This window comes from Equus caballus, chromosome 10 (genome assembly GCF_041296265.1).
Source record: "Equus caballus isolate H_3958 breed thoroughbred chromosome 10, TB-T2T, whole genome shotgun sequence".
Classification (NCBI taxonomy): Eukaryota; Metazoa; Chordata; class Mammalia; order Perissodactyla; family Equidae; genus Equus; species Equus caballus.
The window spans coordinates 36,208,105-36,227,855 of NC_091693.1; the positions used below are offsets into that span (position 1 = coordinate 36,208,105).

The window sequence follows — 19,751 nt, forward strand, 5'->3', positions numbered from 1 at the left end:
TCTAGTCCTGGTTCTGTGACTGACAGGCTATGTGAATTTGAATGAGACAATTCCCTCCCTGTGCTTCAGTTTCCTCATTTAGAAGCTAATAGTTGGGACTCCTTAACTTTTAAAACCCTTCAGTTAAGTCTAGAAATCATACTAGTGCTATGGAGTGGTTGTTAATAATGAGTTCCGTTTCTGCTTTGCTTTGTTCTTCTCCACTTGAGTTCCACCCTCTACCTCATCAGAAGAACTTGGCAGAGGGGAAAGGCAGATTGCAAGTTATAGAGAAAGGAGGGAATTGTCAATAGGTTATTCATAAGTAGTATCAGTTGCTGCCTGCCCTGGCACCATCTTCAGGCTTATTGTCAAGAGGTTTATCTTCTGGCATCAGCTCTGTGGAGATCTTAAGACAGTGGAAGCCAAGCCAGATAGCCAACAAGAGCTCCATCTCCAGCATCCTGGCGGTGAGGGTGGGTGGGTAGATGATGAGAGGTGTCTGAATAACTCTTCCTAATTCCGGAAACAGCTGGTTTTGTGGAAGGCTCTGGGTTTACTGAGGTACAATTTTCAATTCCTAGGCTTCTCTCTTTCTTGAGGATGCCCCAGTTCTCTACTCTGGAACTAGAAGACTTTGACCTTCTACCTAGCTATTGTGGTCTCCCTACTTCTCTCTCTACAACAGATAATGGATTCTAGTCTTCACACCCCCAGTCACTTTCTGACATCTGATTTCACAGGGAATGGGCCTCAATGACCATGATGCTTTTACCTACCAACTAAAAGTATAGATGCACCCTGCAGACTTCTGCTATTGGCTTCTCTCCATCATATTGATCCTTGGGATTTGGACATAGTTTTGATTGAGCACAAGATTTATATGTCCTCTTTCTTTGCATTTTGGACTCAGATCATCCTTGACTTATAACTCAGTTAGGCCCCTAGCCCCATCCCTGAGCTTGGTTTTTCTGATGGACTGCAGTTGAAATCCTAGAATTTCTGCCAGGTGAGCCACAAGGAACAGTTGTTTGATACACGGGAAAATGAGCTATCATGTTACTGCCATTTTTTGGTTGTGCAGTGGAACCTCTAAAGGGTTTTAGTTGTTTTTGCATATATTTCCCCTGGAAATCTGAGAATAAAGCATTCTAGAAGCAAAACATTTTGGACCTGGAGTTGACCACATCAACAAAAATACACATTTTTCTTGTCTTTAATAGGTAATAAGTGAATAGCAAATTTCCCTTCCAGAGCTAGTGGGGAAGTTAATTAATTGCCTGTTTATAACACTTGGAGTCATTCCTGAATAGCTTCAACTCATTTGTCCAAAAATAACCTGAAAGATAAATTACACATTAGATTTACTGCCTATAATTTTGTAGCTTGTAGATGCTATTGTGGGAAGCAGTCAATAATTTAACAATTTAGAAACAATTTGGGAAAAGTTGAGTGGAAATAAAGGTATTTGACTCTGCTTTATGAACTCAAATTTTGGGGGAAAGTATTTATGAGTTTGACCAGAAGAAAGTTTTGATTCCCATTAGTGGTCACAGGTGCTCACTGTGAACGTGGCGAGTTTGCTACGTTGAAATGTTGCTGCCTAACAACTTATTTGTGAGGTCGAAAGGTGTGAGGGAAGACCACAAGATGTTTTTGAGCGTTTGAAAATCCCTGGAGAAATTATTCTTATTACAAATGGTATAAATTAAAAAAGAAACAAATATTTTTGTTATTTGACATAATTATTTGAGCATCATCACTTATGATTGCTGTAGCTCTTAGGCTCATTGCCAAGACAACGCCACATATAATGAGGACCCCTATGTAGTGTCTAAGTAGGAATGTTCCAGATCATGGAGGCTTGTTGGACTTCAGGATTTAGTGCCCAGTAGAACTGATTTCAGGGACCTGCAGAGGGTTAGAGCTGCAAATATGCTTTGAGATAATTTAAACCAGCCCCTTGTTTCAAAGTTGCAGGAATTAAGACTCAGGAGGTTAAAGTTGTTGATCAAGGCCACACATCTTAGCAGAATAAACGTTCGTAGAGTCTAGGACTCTGATTCCCAGTTTACCTTTCCTTCTTCCAGATGCTGAAAAGAGTTAGGACTAAAGGGGGAACACAAGTGCTAACACACTTGCTGTCTTAGATGCTTTTTATGGATTTCTGGTGATGAGGCTGAAACACATGACATTTAAAGGGTTTCACTCAGCCACTTTTCAGTTTATCCTCTTCTCTAAGGTGTGTCTGTTTTCTGTGTTCCCAGTTTAATACTTTGACCTCTTTGAATTTTGTGCATAATTAAAATGAATGTGGCTGTTGGATTTAGGGGTTGGCTTTTGTTTTCTGTCAGTTGAGCCAGATCAATGAGCTCAAATGAATTATGCAAAGTTTCTGTGAAGTGAGGGATAACTTCCCACATTTGAGCAAATGTGCTTTTGCCTTCTTTTCTAGTGGCTGTGTATTTAATTATGCACAGGATGTCCTACTGAGAGAAACTTGGACTGAATCCATTCTCCTTGGGAAAGGCCTGTTGGTGTCAGTGATCCTCTGAGCTGAGGCAAAGCTGGAGGCCAGGTGATAGCAGACAGAGGCAAGAAGCAATGGCACAAGGCTCTAGAGGGCAGCTCTAACTTTGGAGTCAGCCACTCACATCTGAGTCTAAGGCTAAATAGAATAAACAGTACTGAATGTCTTGGCCATCTATTTTTCCTGAGTTCTAGACATGCAAGGATAAATAATTATGTTCTGAGTTGGTGATTCTTTTGAGCCTGGATGTCCTGGACTCATTTTTCAATTCTAATCTTTGTAGTGTAGAAAAAAGGACTCAGGACAGACTATCAGCAGATCTGGAATCTAGTCCGAGTTCTGCTATTAATTAATTGTGTGCCCTTTGGCCTCTGGCTTCAGCTTCCTCATCTGAAAATTAAGTAGTTCCAATATTTCTTCTCTAAAATCTGTGAGTCAGCTGGTTCTTCTTTTCTGTCGCGTTTCCCTTGGCCCTACCCAATACTCGATTTTACCCCAGGGCTTATCCTCTCTGTGGATAAATCTTCCCGTTCTTTCTTGGCTACCGGGTCAGGCTTCTCTTCCAGGAGTGTTTCTTGCAGCATGACCCTTCCAAAGTAGCCACTGTGGTCTATCAAGGCTCACCACAACTTCTTGGCAGAAATGCTTAGTGACCCTTGTTATGGGTTGAATTGTGGCCCCCTTGGTCCCCCATTCATATGTTGAAGTCCTAACTCCCAGTACCTCCAAATATGACCTCATGTGGAAATAGGGCCGCTGTAGATGTAATTAGTTAAGTTAGGATCAGGTCATACTGAAGTCGAGTGGACTCCTAATCCAATATGACAGGTATCCTTAAAAAAAGGGAAATCTGGACACAGACATGCACACAGGAGAATGCCACATGAAGACTAGAGTTATGCTTCCATAAACCAAGAAACCGCCAGGAGCTAGGAGACAGGCCTGGAATATATCCTTCCCTAGTGCCTTAAGGGGAACACGGTCCTGCTGATACTTTGATCTTGGACTTTCAGCCTCAGGACTGTGAGACAATAAATTTATGTTGTGTGAGCTGCTCAGTTTGTAGTTCTTTGTGATGGCAGCTCTAGCAAACTAATACAACTCTAAGAGGAATTCAGGAAGTCATTGGAATATGTGGCTTTTCGAGGTGGCTAGGAAATCACGATGACTTGATCTTACCTCCTGAGATGCATCATGCTCACTCAAGGTCAATATTACGGGGTTGTTCAAAATAATAATAATTTTTCTATAACTTAGGACATGATAAACTTGGCAGGAAAAATGTGCCCATACAGGGGTAATATAATTTATCCTTCTTTAATATTTTATAACTGTTATGCTCCCCCAATTTAAACTTGCCTCAGAAGCAAATAAAATGTGCTGACATTTCAGTGATTCAAAACTGCCTTCAACTTAAAAAAATTTTTTTTTATTGTCATCATAATAGTTTGTAACCATGAAATTGCAGTTGTACATTATTATTTGTCAGGCACCATATAAGTTTTCCCCTTCACCTTTTGTGCCCACCCCCTGCCTGCCTTCCCCCTGGTAACCACTAAACTGTTGTCTTTGTTCATAGGTTTGTTTATGTTCCACAAGTAAGTGAGAATTGTATGGTGTTTGTCTTTCTCTGTCTGGCTTATTTCACTTAACATAATACTCTCAAGGTCCATCCATGTGGTTGCGAATGGGACAATATTGGCTTTTTTATAGCTGAGTAGTATTCCAGTGTGTATATATACCACATCTTCTTTATCCAGTCATTGGTTGATGGGCACTTGAGTTGCTTCCACATCTTGGCTATTGTGAATAATGCTGCAATGAACATAGGATTGTGTAAGTCTCTTTGTCCTGCTGATTTGGATAAATACTCTGTAGTGGGATAGCTAGCCCATAGGGTATTTCTATTTTTAATTTTTTGAGAAATCTCCATACTGTTTTCCATAGTGTCTGCAGCGGTTTGCATTCCCACTAGCAGTGTATGAGGGTCCCCTTTTCTCCACATCATCTCCGACATTTGTGTTCTTTTCTCTTGGTGATTATAGCCATTCTAACGTGCATAAGATGATATCTAAGTGTAGTTTTGATTTGCATTTCCCTGATGATTAGTGATGTTGAGCATCTTTTCATGTGCTTATTGACCATCTGTATATCATCTTTGGAAAAATGTCTGTTCATATCCTCTGCCCATTTTTTGATTGGGATGTTTGTTTTTCTGTAGTTCAGTTGTATGAGTTCTTTATATATTATGGAGATTAACCCTTTGTTGGATATATGATTTGCAAATATTTTCTCCCAGTTGGTGGATTGTTTTCTCATTTCGATCCTGGTTCCCTTTACCTTCCAAAAGCTCTTTAGTCTGATGAAGTCCCATTTGTTTATTTCTTCTTTTGTTTCCCTTGTCCAAGTAGACATGATATCCAAAAAAATCCTTTTAAGGCTGATGTCAAAAAACTATCTTCAACTTTAAATAGTATTTGAAATGTAGGAATTTCCATTTACCAAATAAATAAGGGCAAAAGTTTGATCTTAAACAGTTCCTAACAAAATGGGTCAATTCACAATGCTAGCTTTTGATCACAGCAATGAAAAGAGGAATTAACTGTGGTCACCTGTGTTACTAAGACCTGCCATCTACGTCTCTCCAAGGACACCCCAAAGCCACAATATACTGAGAAAACTAGGAGTGAGTTATATGTCAGGGAGTGGAAGATAGAGTGCGGTTAGAAAAGCCTCGATCAAAGGCATATTTTTGTCAGCATCTACATCTCTGCTGGAACCTCATTAACACTTATTAAAAAGAGTCATTTCTAGATAGTCCCTAGTCCCTAAGTGATGGGATATTTCTTTTAAATCAAACTGCTATAAATTTTAGATATTTTGGCAATTATTTGTAAATTCTATAGCTTTGGTTTATATTGTTTAGGTTGTGTGATACTCCCCGAAGCAGAGAGTCACTCTCTCTTCATGCTGCCAGTTACATTCTTCTCTGATTTCTGTACCATTTGGGTCCCACGTACATCACTAAATGTTGGTCATTGCCTGGATGACTTTAGTCTGAGAGACTAAACTTGGCATGGCAGCTGATTCAAGTCCTAGGGATGGGTATGGTCAATACTATCTTGTTTTTATTGATTTGTCAACTTTGCTTTTGTCATAAGATACATTTTCAATGAGTTCTTTTACCTACAAGTGGGGAACTGAAGTTAGCATTATCTCTTTTTGGTACTAAAGAGGGAAGATATTTGTTTCAAAAATATTTCTGAGAAACTATAATCTAATCATCAGAAGAGACAATGAAGGCAAAAGGTATTTTCATGCTCTCTTCTTAAACCAACTGGATGGTTAAAAAAATGTACGTCTTTAGCTCAAGACAGAGTGTAGATCAACCACTACTTATTCAGATTTTGTTTTATTATTTTTCCATACTAAGCTTAATTCTAAATTTCCTAGCAGTAAAGGCAAATGAAAATATCATGATTATGAGCTTCCATTTTAGTAGAAGGAAGCGTCAATCCTAGTGAGCTGGATGAGAGGTGACTATTTTGTCCACTTTCACACGTCAGGCTAATGTATATGGAGATACCACCCTGGTCAGGTCAATTGCAAAGAGTGGGCAAAACAGATTGGAGACAGTGGGTTATTTGACAGAGTTAGCTTGTTTTATAGGGATTTTGACCAACATAACGTCTAAACCAGCTATGCATGTAAAAGCTGTCACGTTTATAGTCCACTTGATGAAAAACAGTAGCATATGCCACAAAAATTGTGGGAAAACATTTGAACTTTGTAGCCTCCTAAAGGTCATAGTCAGAATTTTTTTTCCAATTTTTTGCTAGTATTCTCATTTTAAATTATGTTTCTATGGAAAATAGGCTCAATTTTCTTCAATGTAGATGACTCAGTTACCTTCTAATGGGCTGTCCCATCCTCAGTCTCTGTGAGGTCCTTCCTACCCTACCCCTTGCAGTCTTACAAATCCTCCTAAAACACCTATGCCACAATCTGTACAGAGACACTTAATATCTTCTTATTCCTCCAAATTAATGGCCATATTCTTAACATTTATTCAAGGTTTTCACAATCTACATCAACTTTCCTGTACCTTTGTAACACTGCTTAACTAATATGTACCCGTACCTTGTAACACTTAATTTTCAAATCCACTGACTATTTAACATCTCACCTTAGATATAAACATCTCACATGTTACATGTCCAAAACAAAGACTTTTGATTCTTATTTCCCTCACCTGTTCCTCCCCTAGGCTTCCTCATCTCAGTATATGGCATTACCATCCACCGTCATGTCAAAAGGCTAGATGTCATCCTGGATTCTGTGTTTTCCTCATGACCCCATTGGAATCAACCCATCACCATGTTCTATCCAGGTTACCTGTTAAATATATACAAATTGAACTGTTTCCTATCACGCTCATTGCTCCATATAGTTTGAGTCACCATCCTCTCCTACTAGATGACTGTGATAGCCTCCTAAACATTTTCCTATTTCCGTGCTTTTCCCCTAAAATCTCAACTGCCACACATAAAGAGGAATCTTTAAAACATACACATCAAGTTATATCACTCCCCTTCTTAAAACCTTCCAATGACTCCCCAAGACACATAGATTCAAGTCTACATTCATTACTATGGCCCCTAGGCCCTGCGTGACTTGGCTCCCCCTTTCTGTCACCATGCATCCCACTGCTCACTATGTTCTACCCCATGGTCTTGATTTTATTCAGAACATGCAAGCTTGCTCCCTCACCATGGCCTTTGCCCTCCCTGTCCCTTCTGACTGGGGTGTGGGTTCCCCAGTGCTTCACATGGCTGGCTCCTTCTGATCATTTAGATTTCATCTCAAATGCCATCTTCTCAGAGATGTCTTCCTTGACCATTCAACCTAAGCAAGAGTGCTGTACACTTTCAATTCTATTTTCCTATTTTATACTCTTTGCAGAACTTATCACTATCTGAAATTATTATTTTCTGCTCGCCTATTTATTTTCTGCCTCTACCTACTGGTACTCCACAGCCTCCCTGGTCCTTTTCAACCTCTTCACTGTGATATCTCAGCACCTAGGACAGGGTTGGACTGCAGTCAGTGCTCCAAGCACTTTTTGTAAATTGAATTGCGGCTGTCTTTTAACCATATTTGTCTAGTTATGGATTCCTGAACATGGCATAGTTTATATTCTTCACATTTTTAAAACCATTTCCTTTGGATTGAATGCCACATGCTTTCCCTCTCTACTTTTGAAAATCATTCACATCTTTCAAAGCTCCGTTCAAACACCACTTTTCTCAACCACTCTAGCACATGGTTGCAGCCCCTCCTTTGCAGTCCTATAACTATTAATGTTGGATTCATCAATTTTTTTTCATTGTCCGTATGTAACCTTGAAGTTAGATTATTTTTTTATGTGTGTATGTCTTATGTCTGCAACTGGACTGTAAGTCCTCTCCATACTGGGATCTGAAGACATTCCATGCATTTTTTTCTATTATCCATTGTTACTAAAATATGCCGTGCATATATAGATGTTGAATAAATATTTATTGATTAATTAATTTTCATTCTTACACCTAGGCATAGTTTTAAAAATCAATTTATAAATTTGAAATAATTCTTGCTCTTAGATGACTGCTAACATTTTCATTTAAAATGGCACTATTTTAAGGATGTATCTGCAGAAACTAATTTCTAAATAATTGGTACCAACTGGAAGCTTTAACAAGTTGCTGGTCTCTGTTATCCCTCCAGTTTGTGCAGGTAGGTGTGACTTTAGAGATCTGGCATAGACACAACAAGGCTTAAAGAATACTTGCAGAACAACTAAACAATACGTACGTGGACAAGAAACTTAAGAGATGCACCTTGTAAAGAAGAAATCCTTATTAGAATTCAAAGTTTATTTTATAGGAAAATCAAGTACCCCAGTCTTGTAGAATGGTCAGTGTTAAAAGAAATAGTTATCTTTGACCAATCAAAATTCATTCTTATCATTTAAGAATTTGCCAATCTGATATATTCCTCTATTCTTTCTCCTTCTTTTCCCCCCAAGAAATAACATTAAATAAAATCAAGTATCACAGCTATAAACTTCTCAACTTTCTACTCTCTGTTGATCTAGGCACTCATTTCTCCATGCTTGATTCCCCTCTGTTTCAAAGGTAGCAGTATCCCTGATTTCAAGGATCATCTACCATCTAACTATAGATCCCACTTTTTCCCAGATTGTATAGGACTTGATCCATAATTAACTCCACTCTTCCTCTACCTTTATCGTCTAATTGAAATGCCTCTTCTTTCAACATGTGGATGTGCTCACCATAGAGGTAAGTCTTGGCTCTCATTTTCCTTTTGGCTACCATCCTACCATTCTTATCTTCCCTTCACATCAGTGTATAGAAAGAATAGTTCACACTCACTTCCCCATCCTCACATTCATACCTTTTCCTACAAAGACACTGAGATCTTACCATCTCCCCATTTAAGTGATATTGTAATAAACAAATGGATGAATGTTTTCATCAAGTTTTCTAGTACAGTTGGTTCTTGTTATTTGTGATAGTCCTGTTCCATAAAGTCACTGCAGAATTAGCCAATACTGAATCAGGGCTCCTAGGGGAAATACAGTCAGGGTCCTTGTGAGCCTGTGGTCATATTTTCATCACTTGATCTATATGTAACCTTGTTTTTGTGTGTTTTTGTTTAAAGACACCTTATTTAATGTATATTGTTGATTTATCAACAACCCTAATGTCAGAAGTGCCATATTATCTCTTTTGTCTCACTGTAGTCATTAGAAGCAAGTCACCAGGTCCACCCCACACATGAGGAGAGGGGATTACACTGGGGGTGGAGATCTTTGGAAGTCCTTTTAGAAACCATATTCCCTCATCACCTTTTCCCTTTTGTCCTGCTATAAAATATCTATTGAGCAACTGTTTTGTTCTAGGTGCTATAGAATGCATTCTAGGCAAGTATAATCAAATCTTGTTGATTATCCAAATGACCCAAGGAAGCTCTGACAAATACAGACTTCTGCATCTCACTTCCAGATAGTCTGATGCCATAAATCTAGATAACGTCTGGGAATGTGTACTTTAAAAGCATTTGGTAGTTCTGTGAACATAGGCTAGAACAAAGCCAGGAGCTGCTTCTCAGAGGTTATACTCCTGAACAAGTCTTGACCTCCCAGTAGGATTAGCAAAGAACAGAGGAAGAGAAATAGATCTCAGGTAGGAATAATAATATGTAGAAAATTATAGATGCCTGAAAGAATGTGACAAGGAATTATAAATAGTTTGGTGTGAATGGGAAAAAGTGCCCCTGTCTGGAAGCACTCAGTGGCCTGGGTGTGAATGCAGTGAAAGTGGCCAGTTGTGTTACCCAAGGTTGAAACTTTGCTGTGAGGTTAGGGCAGCAGGTTATGAGGGTTGTGGATAATGCAAAAGAGCGATTGAAACAATGGATTTAGTGGACAAAGCAGTGAAGTGCAGCAGGCAGGGAGGTGAAGGCTGAGGAGAAAATATAGCGTGAAGACCTTGGCGAAGTTCCAGAGTACATGTTTGGAGGTTGGGGATGGGAGGGATGGCACGTTCATGAGTGCCACTGAAGGTTATAGAGGTGGAACTTTCACTCTATGGCTCTGGGAGGACAAAGGATTTAAACTGGCTTTAAGAAAGAGACTGGCTATAATCCGGACTGACGAAGAGGTGAAGGAAAGAAGTGGACAACAAGTCTACCATTCTACAATCAGTAAAGGCTGGCTATTTTAAACCAGATCCTGAGAGATTATAAAAATTTTTTTTAATAGGCACTAGCTAGTAGGTAGCCAGCCCTGGTGGGCTAGTAGTTAAGATTTGCACTCTCACCCCCATGGCCTGGGTTTATGTCCTGGTCAAGGAACCACACCACTCATCTGTTGATTGTTATACTGTGGCAGCTGCATGTTGCTATGATTCTCAAAGGTATGTGACTGGTATTTCAAATACCAGCAGGGTTACCCATGATGGACAGTTTTCAGCGGAGCTTCCAGAATAGACAGACTAGGAAGAAGGACCTGGCCACCCACTTCCAAAAAAATTGGCCATGAAAACCCTGTGAATAGCAGTGGAACATCATCTGATATAGTGCTGGAAGATGAGAGGACGATGCAAAAAGAGCAGGAAGGGTTCCACTGTGATGTATACAGGGCCACTAGGTGTCGGAATCTACTCAGGGCGCTGACAACAAAACCAGCAGGTAGAATCCTCATTTGTAGTGGGAGGAAGGTCTTTCAGGAAGTCACATACAATTTGAAGGCTCCTTTTTATCCTAGAAGGGTGAGTAGATTCAATGAATTCTATAATTTAAAAAATTGTTTTATAATATATACTGAATTGATAACTTCAAATTACGATTGAATAAACAATGAGAATAAAAACCCTTTGTTTTCTGTTGATAATCAAAAGGTTTTTTCTTTCTCCTGAGAGGAAAATATCAGGTTATCAGTGGGTGGAAGTCTGACATTTGGATATGACTCTACCCCCCATTGCCACAGACCTCTGGGGAGAGGCTTGTAGAGACCTGGGCCACTCTTACCTCCCACAGGGGCTATCCCTGGTACCAGAGAGGATTTCACATCCAGGTTTCACCCAGTGAGGCACGCATCATGAATGTTTCTGAAAACATTCTCCCTGGAGTATGTTGAAACCATCCCTAATGGATCCAAATCACAAATGCTTAGCTTCATTTGAAAGGAGCTTGAATTCCCCAGTTAGTCAGAATTAGACACCACGTTGTAAAATATATGATACAGTTTAGTGAACAATTGATGACAAATTCTGCTCCAGATGGCTTAGGATGTAAATAGTGATATGATCATTTACAGTCTCTTTGGGGATTTTGTTCTCACACAAAGCTGCTGGTTGTCATGGTTTCATGTTATTTAACATCTTCTAAATCAATGATGCTGTGTTGTGGTGATTATATAATGTATAAACTTAAACCAGAGATGGAATGCTCAAATCATCACAAAAAGATGGCTCCTGTTATTGTAGTCTCACCTCACGGATCCAGTTGCTTATGTGTTTTGAGCAGTCCAGAGAACATTTTCTTCATTTTCCATTCCTGAGACTGTGATTTCTGGTGCAAATAGCAAAGCAGAACTGAATGAAATTTGTGATGCCTGAGGATCTTCAAAGGAGTTTTCCAGATGATCCACGAATTGATAACTGATAGACTCAGCTATGCAGGGAGGGACTTTGTCTGTTGCCTCTGATGGTTTGGAACTTCCCTCTTATAAACAAATTCCTTTTGAATAATACAGGACGTCAAATAAAACCCAGGAAGCTGGCACTTTCTTGGCAGTTCAGCTCTGCTCTCAAGATTTATGGGGAGCTGCTGATTGTAATTAACTAAAAGCACTCAGAAGTTTAGCTTGAAATAAAAAATTCAGACAAGAAAGCATATTCTCAGAGTATTTACTTGTTACTGTGGTTGTGGGGAGATTTCAAACCAATAAATCTAACACATGGTCTTAGGGAACAAATGAGTCCTAGTGGTTTAAATAAGTATTTAAAACATTTGGTTTGATAAATCTGCCTTTGCTCTAAGGATAAATACTGGACCTTTTGAGTTATCTAAGAAGATGGAAAAAGCATTTCCTCTTAAAATGTATCTCTCATCACTGGCCTGGGTTGTAATAACAAGGGAGTGGGACAAGTAATCTTTTTTTTTAATGAAAATTCTTTCCATTTTAAAAATTCTTTAAAGCCTTACATGCCCATTACAGAAAAATCCAGAAAATACAGTAAAAAACAGCCTAAAATATTCTTATATTCTGATCCACAAAAGACAACAATATATTCCATCCAGTTTGGTACCTGTCCTTTTTGATTTGTGTCTCCTATGTTATTTTATCTTATGCATTGTGTCTTGACTGTCCCTGCCACAGCCTGCGTGCAGAGACGAAGGGTCCTACCCGTGCCCCATGGATCATGATGGCCTTTACAGTTTCCTCCTTATGTGTCCTTTTCATCTTCCTTCTTCTCCACTTTCTTTCACTCTCCCTGTGTGAGCAAACATAGGGAGCGGGTGTGAGCATGGGTAAGTTGCTTAACCTCTTTGTGTCTCAGTTTTTAAAAATATTTATAAATAAGAGTTGCTGTGAGGAAAATAATGTACTGCACCTGGCACACTGTCTACAAAGTGAGGGCTCAGCAAATAGCCAGCATGTAGTTGGATGTCCCTTAGTTGGGAGTCTCATTCTAAGAGCTGAGACACTTGGAGCCATGAGCAAATACACTGTGGAGACGGTATCATGTCACCAATGGCAATAAGCATGAAACAATCAATTTGCAACATGACATAATGGTTCATAAACCATTGAACAATTCTAGACAAATAAGTTTAATGTCTGTTTATCACGATTTTCCTGTGGTGAACTCTCCTCTTACCAAACCTCTTTATTGTTAATATCTCTTTATCTTTTCTCTGTGTTTAATATAAAAGGTATATTTTCTATTCTGGTTAGAATATCTTTTGTTTTAAGTTGTAGCGATTATTCTGAATGTGCCTAATAATGGTCATTGGATTATGGGTTCATCTCATACAGCTACTGGAAACTACACTGGACCAAGACAATGACAGCGGTTTTACTAGTAACCACCAGTCCTTGTGCTGCAGTGGCACCCTCCAGGGGCTCGCCGGTAGTGCAGAGGTCAGTGTGAGCCTTTTCTCAGAAGTGAGTGGTCTTGACAGGGCCCAGGACCTCGGGTACGTTTTGCTTTGACTCTCACTGTTAGGGTTAAGAACATTCAAATGGTGCGAGAACATAGGACTTCCACGGCTCTATAGATTATGGACACCAAGAGATCTGCCCAGTTCACTTCCCTTTAAGAAATGCAAGGAGCTTCAGAAGCCAAGCTGAGGACGTCAACACATTTAATTAGTTAAAGACAGTTGAGGATTCAAAAGAGAAGGCAGAGAGGAAAACCCCACAAGTATCCCCCCTCATACATCTGAATTTAGTCTTAAATTAAGCAAATTGAATAGGTTGTTCTGAAAATAGTCGTTGATGACATGACTAAGTTAGAACTGGCACGTGATCCCTCTCTCCTAGTTAACATAATGTGTTGCTTAATCCTGGAGGGGCCCTGCAGGCCGGCAGCACAACAGTTGCCTGATTGGCAAACATTGTGAATGATTGAGATAGTTTCAGTGAAAAATGTCAACTCCTCCCCTGGGAGTGTCTGTGATGCAGTTGTGTGGGCAGCAGCAGCACTGGGCTGGGCCGGCAGGGGTCTGGGAGAAGCCACACAGCTGTCAGCAGCTGAATTAAGCCAGTGATTTGAGAGCCAGGAAATGAAGGCTGGGGAGTCAGTAGTTTAATATGGCCAAGAACAAGATGGAGGTCAGGCAGCCAGGACATGAGGCAGGGTCAGGGGAGCAGCAGGTCTGGAAGGTGAAGCCTGGAAGGATCAGAGATTCAGGAGTTCAGATCACTTTCAGATTTGGCATAGCACAAAGAAGCAAAATACAAGTCAGAATCGAACCAGCAAATGTATAAGCCATTTATGGTCTTTTGCACTTCCTTGTCTGGCAGGGTTGAGCCAGTAGTATTTTACCAAGTAACCCCAGGGGACTAGAGTGATGTGGTCTGTTCCACATTCCTGTGCCCTCTACTCATCAGCTGTGTGCCCAAATCAAGTAATATCGTTAAACTTTAATTGCTTCACCTGTTAATGGAGATACCATTGTTCACATTCCACGGGTCTTCTGAAAGAGTGCTCATTTTGTGATCATTCACCTGTACACTTTACAATTTGTATACTTTTCTGATGATATGGTATCTGTCAATAAAATGTTTACTTAAAAATGTTCATAAATAAATAAATAAATAAAACGTTTACTTAAAAATGTTCATATGACTGGCAGATAGTAGAAGCTACTTGGTGGTTTAAAAAATGAAATATGATACAGAGAGCAGCAATTGTAAATAGATTCCTAAAAAAAGTCACAGTCACATTTGAGCAATTCTTTAAACTTGGTTGTACTTAACCCAGCTTGTTTGGCATATGGTCATTTGCTTTTTTAAACATAGGCAAATGCTGCTTTCTTTTTGAAGGTGGTACAATTACAGTTGGGCCTACACAACTTCAAACAGTAAAAAATTCAGGCAGTTAAGTGGGTATTTGAGCTGCTACAATGTATCAAACACCAAAAGAGGCAAACATCTACCTCAGTTTAGATAACTGTTAAATTTAAATTTTTCTGCTTGAAATTATGTAATTACTATTTCTCAAGTTATGGGAAATCATGGGATGTTGATAGGTGTTAATGGCCAACTGACTTTGGGAGACAACCAAGCAGAATTTTTTTTCCTAACATTCTGGACTTCTCAGAGTTCTTCACTTCTAAAGTACTTTGTGATTCTTTGGAGGTAAATGAACTTTTACATACTTTTTTGAAATGAAACCATAGTCTCATGAAATAGATTGGGACATACTGATATAGATATTTTTTGTCTCACAATTTGGGTTGAAAGAGAAGATACAGTTGGTTAATTGATATTGTTATTCCTCCAAAGTAAGAAGTTATCGTAATTTCCTTAATTCTTAGGCCACTGTTACTACTTTATTTGGAAATTGGGGATATGCTTCTATGACTTAGTCAAATACACTTCGAATTCTTCAAGGACAAGGAGCTGTGTCATGTATACATAATTTGTGCTCCCAGTTTCTGCACTTGGTGGGTATTAAACAATTAAATAGGCTGATTTTAAGTACTTGAAAGAAGTTTGGGATTTTTAATGAAATTATATGAAAGATAGCCATTTTGATGACATTTTAATTCTTCTAGTAGGCAAAAGACTGTGGAATTTGGGAAGGTAATTTATAAGTAGTGATTCAGAGTTCTTTTGCCCTACATTTTACAAGGTACTGGCAGTGTTTGGTAAGAATGCAAATTTTCATTCTCAAAGAAGTCTTTTCTTACCCCAACTTTCATTGACTGACAATGCTGAAAACATTCACAAGTGATGAACCTCGTAAGTAGTCTCCTTGCCCTCTGTGCAACCTTTTCCCTGTTGCCACCAGAATTCTTTCTGAAACACTAGTCTAAATTAGGGGTCAGAAAATGTCTTCTGTCAAGGGCCAGAGAGTAAATATTTTAGATTTTAGCAGTTGTATAATCTTGATGTCTATTGCAGCTACTCAACTTTCCAGCTGTAGAGCAAGGGCAGCCATAGATTATACATAAAGAATGGGTATGACTATGTTCCAATAACACTTTATTTAGAAGAACACACGGGCAGGTTTGGGTCTTGAAATTTTTAGTTCTGGAAATGGTCAAAACCACAGTATAATTAGAGGGGATACAATAAAAGATTGGGATAATTGAATAAAAATGTTAATAAACAGTTTGTAGAATAGAAAAAATTTCTTTTAGTTTCAGACTTCTTAACTTTTGAGTGTTCATTCCTTCATTTCACAAACATTCGTTGCTGGCCTACTATGTTCTAGGAACTGTTTGAAATTCTGGAATCTTTGGTTGCTAAAGATGTTAATGAATAAATACCTATGACCAGTATTTCAAATATTAGCCCAAGGAACATTTGAAACATCTGCCACAGCCTGGACCTCTGACTCTGCTTTGGTTGTGTGTTTTTCTGTGGTGAGAATACGTTGGGGGATGGGCATTAAAGTGCTATCTTGTGTGGAAAAATGCTTAAAGATGATGTTGTTCTTATTTCAACGGAGTCCTCAGAGTTCCATTTGATTTGATGCTTTTTCAGTTGGCTTCTCAGCGTTCATGTCTCTGCCAGACTGAAATGGCCTGTCCCCCTCTGGAGCACTCTCCGCCCTTCCCCCTCTGGAGCACCGTCCACCCGACCCCCTCTGGAGCACCATCCGCCCGTCCCCCTCTGGAGCACCATCCGCCTGTCCCCCTCTAGAGTACTATCCAAATTTAATTAATTTAGTTCAAAACTGAAAGAAGACACAAGTAATCAAGGTACATACATTGGTGACCATTTGAAAATACATTTTTAAAAGTGACTTCACCAACTAGATGGTGTCTCCATGCAAACAGCTGGATCTTGAAGAAGTATTCTGTACAAAGTAAACCTGGGGTTGGCTGCTAGCAGGAGTAGATTGTCTTCCTTATTCTTTGCCCAAGGATGGCTCAGGACAATGCTTTTGAGCCCACCCCAGAATGGAGGTCCCTGCACAGGGTCAATGATGGTGACTAGGGTGTCAGTACTGGGTGTGGTCTGCTTTTGTCCTGAGATCCAACTCTTGGGAACCTCCTGCTGATGGCCAGCCAGTGAACAGCCTGTTTCCCAAGAGTAATCTGGGCTCAGACTTGCAGACCAGCTCTCACTGCTCTGGGCCTGGGCAAATGCCCTGTTGCCTTGACTATTTTTCTTCTTGGTGTGTTCTGTATCATCCTTCTTTGCTTTGGATTGGGAGGACCTCCTATTTGGTTGAAGGCGTGGGAGGGAAAGGGGAAAAAGAGGCTATTTTTTGGGTTTTGATTCTGAGTTACATAGGCTTACCTAACTTAGGCATAAGGAGTCTCCAGGTGGTCCACCATGGCTTAACAGACAGGGCCACAGACCCAGGGCAATGAAGTGTTGACTTGATGGCCATTGGCCTCTGTGGATATGTACGCCTCAGGGACCCTGCAGGGAACAGAGGCAGTTTAAGGACAGAAGTTCGAATTAGTATCCCATGCCTGAGCCACATTTTTCTTTCTTTTTATAAGCATAAATCTGTATGCCTTGTTGATATAACTTGTATATGCTTTGAAGGAACATACACCTTCAAAATATAGTTGAGTAAAGAATTGAATTTTGCTTATTTTCATATTATGAAATGATGTACACTTGGAAAAAATAAAACAATAAAAAAGTATATCCAGTTAAAAATGATTTTTGACCCTTAACCCATGGTACCCCCTCACCAGAGGCAATGCCTTCTAACAGTTTCTAATGTATGCCTCCAGAAAACTTTCCTGTGTGTGCATCAGTGCATAATTTAAAAGCATGTTAAAAAAGTTAAATAGCATTATTTAAAAAACACATATACACAAATGGGATTAAACCATTTTATAATTTGCTTTTCTAAATTTAACAATGTCTTCAAGATCATTTCATAGCAGCACATGGAGACCTATCTCATCCTTTTAATGACTGCATCATTTTTCGCTCAAGGGGTATAAAATAATTTATTCAATGAGAAATTGGTTGCTTTAAAGATAATAAATGTCCTGTTGAAAGGATTGTGTTGGGTTGAAGATATTTCTCCCGAGGTGAAGATGTAAACTTACCTCTTCCTTTTTTTTGCCCTGGAAAATAAAAATTCAACTCTACATATGTTTTTGGAAGTGTGAGTTTTGGAGATGCTAATGTTAATTTAATATCAGTTGGAATAACAACAACAAAAAGAATAACAACAAAAATTGTGGCTGGATAACACCCCATGATATTAATCTGTGTCTCCAATGTTTCCTTCTTCCACAGTACTCTGACAACTCCTCCTTCTCCAGTCCCTATCTACTTGTATTCATGTTATTCAAAAATAGTGATTGCAATTTTGTCAGCTATTCATTTTAATGACTTTTTGCCCCAATTAGAATCATAATTTGAAACTGATAAATTTCTAAAAGCATTATTTCTTTCCTTGAAAAATTTAGCTCATGCCAGAACATCATGCCTGGAGAAGAGTGATGAACGGAATAGAATCATCAAGATGGATTTAGAAGTTTAAGATCCTAGTCTCCAAGTAGACTATCAGACAAGTACTTTAAAAGTAATTTTAGCATTTTTTGCCTAATTACAAATAGGCACGTCCAGAGGTTGGTCCTCATTCTGTGTCTCACCCTTCTGTTGGAAGCGTTGGACAGAGCTGTTCACTCTTTCCTTGAAACACTTTCTTAATTGGGCTCCAGGGGAGCCTTTTCTCTCCAGTTTTTTTCTCTCACCAACTGCTCTTTCTCAGCCTCATTTGCTGGATCTTCCTCATCTTTGCCACCTTTAACCATTAGAGGGACTCCGAGGGTTGAGTCCTGGCATCATTTCTTTTCTTTACTTACTTTACTCCCTGGGTAAGTTCATCTAGTCTCTGGCTTTAAAGTCAACTGTTTGCTGACCACTCATCTTGACCTTTCCCCTGAACACCACACGGATAACCTTCTCTTCTCTGCCCAAACTTGCTACTTCCACAGTTGCCCCATCCCCTCCATGTATGACAACTCTAATCTTCCAGTTGCTCAGGCACAAACCCTTCAAGTCACCCCTTGATTCCTTTCTTTCATATCTCACATCCAATTTATGAGAAAATCCTCATGGCACACTCTTTGATACATATTCAGAATCCAATCGCTTCTCACCACCTCCTCTGCTATGACCCCAGTGAAAGCCACCACACCCTTATGTGGATTATTGCAGTGCTTCCAAGCTAGAATCTTGCTTCTGCCCTTGATCCAATGCAGTCTCTTTCCCACATGTCAGCTAAAGTGATCCTTCCAAAAAGGAAAAGAATTCAGATGGTCATTCTGCTTAAAACCTGCTGTGGTTTTCCACTTCTTGCTGGGTAAAACTCAGAGTCCTTACCAAGGCCTAATTGGCTTTGTGTTATTGTCTCTCTGCTACTTTCCAGTGTTATCTCTTATTACCCTCACATCTCTCTGCTACAGCCCTATGGGCCTCACAGATGTCCTCAAATACCCAGGCATGCTTCCATTTCAGAATATTTGCAACTCCCATTTTGTCTGCCAGAAATGCAGTTCCCCCAGATATCCACATGGCTTTCCCTCTCACATTTCTCAGATCTCTGCTAAAATGCTATTTTATTAGCGAGTCCCTCCCTTACCATCCTGTCTTGAATCCCACATTGTCTCTCCTGCTTCCCACTGCTGTCTCTCCTCTTACTCTGGTTCATTTTTCTTCAAGCACTTGACACCATCCAGCCTGTTTGTTTATGATCTGCCTCCCTTCATTAGAATGTGAGCCTCAAGTTCACTGGGTTTTGGTCTCTGTTTTACCCCAGGGCCTTGAGTAGTGCTTGGCACAGGTGGTAGGCTCAGTAAGTCAGTGTTGGATAAAAGAAAGAAGTTCATAAAGACACACATCTGGCTACAAATGGTTTGAAGAAGAATGTAGACGTTAAGCGTAGATTTTCTTCAGGGGCTGGTGACAGGGGCCTATATGGCACAGGACAAAGGAAGACATCTTGAAATTTCTTTCATC

The 19,751-nt window shown here is 39.6% G+C and overlaps 1 long non-coding RNA gene across 1 annotated transcript in view; it reads left to right on the plus strand.

Moving 5' to 3' along the window:
- The window catches only part of LOC138915981 (uncharacterized), a 36,154-nt gene extending 18,283 nt beyond the window's left edge, over positions 1–17,871 (plus strand). Inside the window, exon 2 of the long non-coding RNA XR_011422546.1 lies at positions 16,296–17,871. This is a non-coding gene — a long non-coding RNA (uncharacterized lncRNA). The remainder of the gene's footprint in view (positions 1–16,295) is intronic.
- The last annotated feature ends 1,880 nt before the right edge of the window (positions 17,872–19,751 follow it).